General features: G+C 37.2%; 1 pseudogene; it reads left to right on the top strand.

The window, feature by feature from the left end:
* LOC107688939 (tight junction protein ZO-1-like) overlaps positions 1 to 8,405 on the top strand; it is a 163,070-nt pseudogene that overhangs the window by 140,911 nt on the left and 13,754 nt on the right.

Raw genomic sequence — 8,405 nt, 5'->3', positions numbered from 1 at the left:
ATAACAAAGAGTGAAAAATTTAAGGGGGTCTGAATACTTTCCGTACCCACTGTATATATTGTAAACTCATAAGACTGGGGGAAAAAAAGAAAAAAATTTCAAGCTGTATCGCTTGGCCCTAATCTGTAGTGATAGCCGTGACGGTAGCGTTTGGCTTTGACCTGAATCACACCTGTACAGACGGCCGCTAGATGCACTGTAGAGGTGTCACTTAATTGCAAACGGACCTTTCCCTGATTTGCAAGAATGGATTTCTGTAGTTGCATGTTCATTTAACCTGCAGACAGTACTTACAGCAATGTAAAAGGAAAACAACTGGACTAATCCTGCATAATGTCTTCATAACCGATGTTTCTTTTCATAGATGAAGACGTTATGTAAGAGCTTCTGTGATTATGTTAAGTTGTCTTATAGGAGGCGTTGGACCTTTTACAGCTCTACTGTCTTCAGGCTATACTTTGAAGCTTGAGAAGGAGCCTTTCAAACAATGAATAAGACATCCTTAAAGCTCCACTTGGACCTATTATACATTTATTAGATTTGACTAAAGATGAGGAATCAAAGAAGTGTAACCAAGTGGGGGTGCTGTACATGTTGAAGGGCTTTTTATCAAACTGTAGAAATGTAGAGCTGAGTAGCAAGTTGGTAAGATGCTTGTTTTATTGCATAATGAATTAGTAATTAATGGGTTTTTTGTGCTCAGGATTGAGTTTAATTTCAGTGCTTGCAAGGCACGTATTTATATATCAAACATTCGTATAATGCCATAATTAATAATTGAGCACCAATAATTATCATAATTAAGCATCAAATCAGCATATTAGAATAATTTCTGAAGGATCATGTGACACTGAAGACTGGAATAATGCTGAAAATTTGCTTTGCATCACAGCAATTAATTACATTTTGAAATGTATTCAAATAGAAAAGTTTTTTTTATATCACTATTTTTCCTTTATTTATGCTCAAATAAATCTAGTCATGGTTATCATAAGAGACTTCTTTAAACAAAATAAAACAAAACAAAAATCACAATTATTAGTAGTGTGGTGTGTGTGTTAGAGAGAGAGAGAATTATATAGAAAATTTCCCATTGACTTGTGAAATAAAACCACATTATTTTTATGAATTTATTCATTATATATTTAAGTTTAAAACGTAAAAACTGAGCTTATTTTAATATTTCTGTCCTTCAAATATTTTTTTTTGTTCTAACCATATGCATTATATTTTATATAACTGTTTCTGTTAGAAAAATTGACTGTATTGTCAGCTTATGTTATTTTCATTGGTTCACGTTGATGAACATTCTGTTGATTTCTTGCAGACAGCAACCAAAGCCAAAAACCTGACCTTACCTACTTGCAAGCACTGAAGGAAATGCTAATCTAGTACTTAAATATTTCATTACAGCTAATTTGAAATATTTTGCCTGTTGTTTTGTTTTTTTTACCCTTAAAAAGTTCTCAGATCTGTTTCATTAGCTCTAGCGACTGGGGTTGTTTTGCAAAATGTTCGTATCCCGTTTGAGCCTTTTCAGTCAAACTGGCTCTCACAGCTGACGTTTTGTCCCTCACAGATGTATAAAAAGGATCTGTACAGCGTGGATGAGGCGGTGCGAGTGAACCACAGCGTGAAGCCTCCCCATCCCCAGCAGCAGCAGCAGCCTTTAGGCCCACCCACCTCGCTCTCCTACAGCCACCAGCCTGTCTACCAGGACCAACAGCCATACCGCCAGTACGAGCACCCGCCTTATGGCTACGACGGTGGCGGCTGCGCACAACCAAAGCCTCACAATTACGACCCGCACCTGCACTACGACAACCGTGTGCCTCACTACAGCGAGCAGTGGCCCCCTTACGACCAGCAGCAGACTTCACCCCAACCACCGCCCACGTCTGGCTACGCTCATGCCCACCAGCCTCCTCCTCCTCCACTGGGGTACAAACCCCGCTCTCCATACGAGGACGGCCCAACCAGGGATTTCAGCCCCCCTCAGTCCCAATACGATGGTGTGTCTCCAATGAGCTACGATAACCGGCCGCGGCACACTAAACCCGCTCCTGCGTGCTACGAAGAGCCGCCTCCTCCAGTCTCCTACGACGCCCGCTCACCCTTCAAGTCCGATCCACATGGATTCCCAGGCAATGTGCATCGCTCCCCTGATCCGCCCAAGCAGTATTACGGCGACGCTGCAATGAGACCCTCGTACAACCCTGGAGCGCCGAACCGAGCGTATAAAGCAGCGCCGCACGAGCCCGTGATGAACTCTGAACCTCCCGCTCCGCCTCCCAAACCCGAGGCCGTCTTGTCTTCAGGAGATCCGCCTCACCCTGCAGCTCCCAAACCATTGCCGCCTCCCCCCAGGGATGATGACGACGATGAAGACCCTGCCATGAAGCCCCAGTCTGTGCTCAACCGGGTCAAAATGTTCGAGAACAAGCGCTCCGTGTCTGTTGACCGAGCCAAGGATATGCCAGAAGTAGCGGGAATTAGGGTACGTTTCTGTCCCTTTGATGTATGTAACCTTGGACCACAAAACCAGTCATAAGGGTCAATTTTTGGAAATTGAGATTTATACATCATCCGAAAGCTGAATAAATAAGATTTCCATTGATGTATGTTAGTTAGGACAGGACAATAATTTGGCCGAGATATAATCTGAATCTGAGGGTGCAAAAAAATCTAAATATTGAGAAAATCGCCTTTGAAGTTGTTCAAATTAAGTTCTTAGCAATGCATATTACTAATCAAAAATTAAGTTTTGATATATTTATGGTAGGACATTTACAAAATATCTTCATGGAACATGATCTTTACTTAATATCCTAATGATTTTTGGCCAATACAATGTATTGTTGGCTAATGCTACAAGTATACCCGTGCGACTTATGACTGGTTTTGTGCTCCATGGTCACATTTAACCTAGAGTTTTCCATTGAGGGCTTTGTTGGTAATAATTTAAACATGACTTAATATTGCAGTGTCAACTTTTGCACGGACAAGAAGGGTATGTAAATGTGTGTTGTTGACAGAATGGATGCACTTTCTTCTTCAGCCCACAGATCTCCCAAAACCTGTGAGCACACCTGGTCCTGTGCTTAAAGCCAACTCTCTCAGCAACCTGGAGCAGGAGAAACTCTCTTTCAGGTACAACCACATACTTACTGTACCGTTCAAAAGTTTGGGGTCTGTGAGATTGTTTAAAATGTTTTACATGAAAGTGTCTTATGCTCACCAAGGCTGCATTTATTTGTTCAAAAATACAGTAAAAATTGTAAAATTGTCAGATATTATTGCAATTTAAAACAACAGTTTTCAATTTAATGTTTAATTAAACCAAAACCTGCCAAAAAATGACAAAAACTAAATTACTAAAGCTTTAAAATAAAAAAATATAAAAATCTAATTCAAAATATTAACAAAAACTATAATAGTATCTCAATGAGAGTAAAACACAGTTCTGCTGTGTAAACTTTTTTGACAATTCTTTGATGGATGGAAGGTTGAAAAGAACAACATCTATTTAAAAACATTATTTGTCATTATTAATGTCTTGTCACTTTTGATAATTTAATATGTGACCTTGCTGAATAAAACAATTAATTTCTTTAAATAAAATCTTACCAGCCCCAAACCTTTGAGCAGTAGTAGTGTGTATGTTCACCTACAAACGTCAACAGAGCCTTTATTTATAGTAAAAGGATCTGAATTGACTGGAGAAGTCATGGGAATTCATTAGCCAGAGAGCCTGTGAAATAATATCAACTATTTGAATGGATTGTCTTAAGTTACCACATTCTTTTATTCTGTTGTTTACATGATTTAGTTTGACACTATTTTTAAGTAGTAGTGGTTAGCATACAGTATGTGGTGTTAGTGGAGAATGCTAATGTAATCCTGTAGTGCCCTCTGCTGGTTGATCTTCCATTCTGGAAAATACCGTTAGATGTTACATAATAGTTAACATCTTTCCTTTTGATGATTTTTTTTCTGCTCCTAGAGCCCCAGAGCCCCAGAAACCTCATCCGTGTGTAGGGGACGACATGGTCCGCTCCAACCACCATGACCCAGATGAAGATGAAGAGTATTACAGGAAGCAGCTGTCGTATTTTGACCGCCGCAGCTTTGACAACAAGGCCATGAATCAGCCCAACACTGGAATCAATCGCTTTCACGAGCCGCCCAAACCTCCTCAGCCCCAGGTTGCATATCCTTTCACCAGGTACCGTCTAACACGCTAGACAGACAGTGTTAACTCTTGTATGTTGATGGCGCTCTTGTATATATCGTACACACTCTTTCACACACTCTCTGTTTCAGGACGGAGTCTGTGGAGAAGGTGAGTCCTGTGGACAAGAGGTACGAGACCCTGCCGCCCGTCAACCCGTCGCCTGCTCCATACAGCCAGCCCACGCCTGCTGCTCCACCCACATCCCTGCCCAAACTCAGCAACATCGAGGGTAAGAATGAGTCTTGAGTGTTCGTGGCACTTTTGGCTTTGTGGACTTTCAGAAAATGTGTATTTTTGTACACTCTTACTAGTTTAATTTGTCTGCTAATAATGTCCAACAGTGTTTAAAAAAACATCACAGGAGACGTCTTGTCTTTTTTTCTTACAGTTATGAATATTTTCACCAGTGTCTTTTTCATTACATCTCAAATGATTTATTGTGTTTGATAGCTTTCTGTTTTGGAAATTGCAACATTTTTGGAATACAATGCCTGATTTCATAGCTAGCATTTTATTTATCCTAAATACACACAAATAATATTTTTACACTTATTGCATAAGTTTACAAAATTGCAGAATGACTGAAAATTCTGCATTGTAAAATACTATTGTCTGTTTGCGAAAACAGTACACAAGCTTAAGAAGCATTGACAATTAATTACTGGAAAATGTTTTTGTTTTTAAATTACAGATTATTTTTTACAACGTAAATAAATGACATTAAACATTTGAAACATTTTTGGAATAAAATACCTGCCACCTTTGTATCCTAAATACACACAAATAATATTTCCACACTTGCTGGATAATTTTACAAAATTAAAAAGCACCAATAATTATAGCATTTTTTTTATTTTGTATTTTTTGGAATAAAATGCCCAACTCCTTTGTCTATTTAAGGTTAATTATAGGTAGCATTTTATGTATCCTAAATACACACAAATAACATTTTCACACATAATTGTGCAGAATGTCTTAAAATAATGCACTATAAAATGCTATATAGTCTGTTTGGGAAATATGGACAAACTTGAAAAGTTAATTATTGAAAAACTTTTTTTAAATTATAGATTAATTTTACAACCTAAATAATGAAACAAAACATTTTAAACATTTTTAGAATAAAATGTCCAACTGAATACACTCAATCAATATTTTCACACTTATTGCATCATTTTTAAAGAAATTACAGAATGTCTGAAAATAATTCGCTATAAAGTACTTTTTTTCTGTATGGTAATCAAGTACATAAACTTTAATCTATTAATTATTAAAAGCTACTTTAAAAAAGTAAGATTAATTTCACACCATAAATAATTCAATAATTTATTACAAAAAAGTGAAGTAAATAATGAAAATAATCATTCCTATGTAGTTCCTAAATAGTAATAATTCCTATGGGGTTTGGAGTTTTTGAATCTAGATCAAATTATAAAATATATACTAAGAAAATGTTTAAAAACTAGCAAATGAAAACGTGTTGAAGTTTAAATGTGACTTATCTATGAGAAATAATAAGAAATAGATTTATATATATATATATATATATATATTATTTATAATATAATATTTATATATAATATAAATATAATAATATTTATATCCTAAGTTGAAGAAGCACCCCCTTGCATAGTGTATGGCCATATTTAAATAGTAATAATTCCTATGGGGTTTGGAGTTTTTGAATCTAGATCAAATTATAAAATATATACTAAGAAAATGTTTAAAAACTAGCAAATGAAAACGTGTTGAAGTTTAAATGTGACTTATCTATGAGAAATAATAAGAAATAGATTTATATATATATATATATATATATATTATTTATAATATAATATTTATATATAATATAAATATAATAATATTTATATCCTAAGTTGAAGAAGCACCCCCTTGCATAGTGTATGGCCATATTGTCAGTGTTCTTATATTGCCAACATTTCAGAAATCAATGCTAATACCAATGAGATTGCATCATTTTTTACACCACAACAACAACTGGATGCATTCTCTCTGATCTCCCAGTGAACTTGCTGCCAGATCCTCACAGCTCTCCCAAAGCCAAACCGGACCTGCCGGCTCTCAGAGCTCCCACCCGGGACGACCCCATCCAGACCAGCTACCTGCCCCCCAAGTCTTCTATCAACGGCACGGACGCCCCTCCCAAAACACTAGGCGTCCCTACCAGCTACAACCGCTACGTCCCCAAGCCTTACACCAGCTCCGCCCGACCCTTTGAGCGCAAGTTCGAGAGCCCCAAATTCAACCACAACCTGCTTCCCAACGACACACAGTCCAAACCCAGTGTGAACAACAACCTGAAACCTCAAATCTCGCCCCAGCCCCTGGACACCGACAGCGGGGTCGACACTTTCACGCGCACCATGGACAACAGGCCCAAGAATCAGCACAACATCAACGCCCTTCCCAAGTCCATTCCTGTCAGGTAAGATGATGAAAGAACATCAGCCAGAGCTGGATTTATTCCTTCTGTTTACTAAACGACTCACTCAGTACGTTTACATGGACAACAATATTCCGATTTTAACACGATTAAGACAATACTCTGATTAAGAATCTACCATGTAAACAGATTTTTGATTACCGTGGGGTCCGAAGTCTGAAATTTTCGCACATTAAAAAATAAATACGACCTCACGTTGTGTCAGTCACATTTACACACTGCCTCTGAAACTTTCGTCCATCATAAAAAAATTAGAATCAGGTTCGATTTTCTGCGTTTTCGCATCCGTAGCAAGCATTTTGATAGGAAAGGATGACGAATACGAAAAAATGAAAAAACGCATACGAAAATTTCGGACTCAGTGTGCAAAGACCTTAAATCCAGTTAAAGTCATGCTCGAAGTAAACCGAAATCGAATTAAGACGTGGAGTATTCCTATTTTAGTCGCATTTTCGAAGTGCAGTATAGACATGTACTCACCGTAATCACACTATTACCGTCGTGTAGGACTTTTCGCCGAATTTTGTGATAGGACACACACGGCTGCAGTCAACCATTTGACGGTAAATAAAAGAGCATCGCTTCAACAACGCTGTCATCTGTTTGCACGGTTAGCATGACAAATAATTAACTGCACTTGAAGCTTTCGTAAAATTAAAAATGAAACAACGAAACATCATAACGAAGACGAACTATATGTTTATACGTGAAATTCTGGAGGAGACATCGGATGGCTTTGCGTTGGGACGTAATGATGTGTGCCATTAATCGATTTATGTACTATAACATGTAAAACAGGAACATGAAAGGAATATTCTAAAAGCAACTCATGTAAACACCTTAATCTTAATATTGTCTTATTTAGAATAAGGTAAATAATTAGATTACTGATGTCCATGTGTCTGTTTTCTAGCCCTAATGTACTGGATAACGATGTGGAAGACGAAGGTCACACTGTGGTCGCCACGGCGCGGGGAATCTTTAATTGTAACGGTGGGGTGTTGAGCTCCATAGAGACAGGAGTCAGTATTATCATCCCGCAAGGAGCGATTCCCGATAGCGTGGAGCAGGAGATCTACTTCAAAGTGTGCCGAGACAACAGCATTCTACCCCCTCTGGACAAAGAGAAAGGTCTGAATCCCGTCTACTTTTGTTTGTTTTATTTTCATTTTTGTTTCAGTATATTTTTTGTTTGTTTGTTTTTCCTTTTTAGACTTGTGTTAGCTTTGAAGCTAATTTACACTTCACATATTTATGCAGAACATGTTTGAACAAAACTACCTTAGTTAAAATTTGCAAGACTGAACAAAAAACGAAGAAAAACATTATCTGGTAACAGTAAGTTTAGTTTAAGGGCTGTTCACATCAAGTTCAGTGCACTGCAGAAAAGAAATGCACAAAGCTGAATTTTTGTTATGCTCTATTGGGAAAAAACGAGTTTAGATACATGAATTAATTGTTCAGCATAAAAACTATTAAAAAAAACAGACCTGTTTACATAAAATCCAGTGCCGCTAAACAAAGTATAAAATATTAGCAAACAAATGTTTTGCTACACTGAACCTGATTTCTTAATTTTATGTTTTATGAAAATTTTTGTTTATGTTTGGGGTAAGTGTATTTCTTTTAAGTAGTACTTTTATTCACCAAGGAAGCATTAAATTGATGAAAAGAGACAGTAAAGCAATTTATAATGTTACAAAAAAA

The sequence above is a fragment of the Sinocyclocheilus anshuiensis genome, unplaced genomic scaffold (genome assembly GCF_001515605.1).
Source record: "Sinocyclocheilus anshuiensis isolate Anshui unplaced genomic scaffold, SAMN03320099.WGS_v1.1 scaffold1062, whole genome shotgun sequence".
NCBI lineage: Eukaryota > Metazoa > Chordata > Actinopteri > Cypriniformes > Cyprinidae > Sinocyclocheilus > Sinocyclocheilus anshuiensis.
The sequence above is the reverse complement of the archived record's forward strand: the minus strand, read 5'-3'. Positions and strand labels throughout refer to the sequence as shown.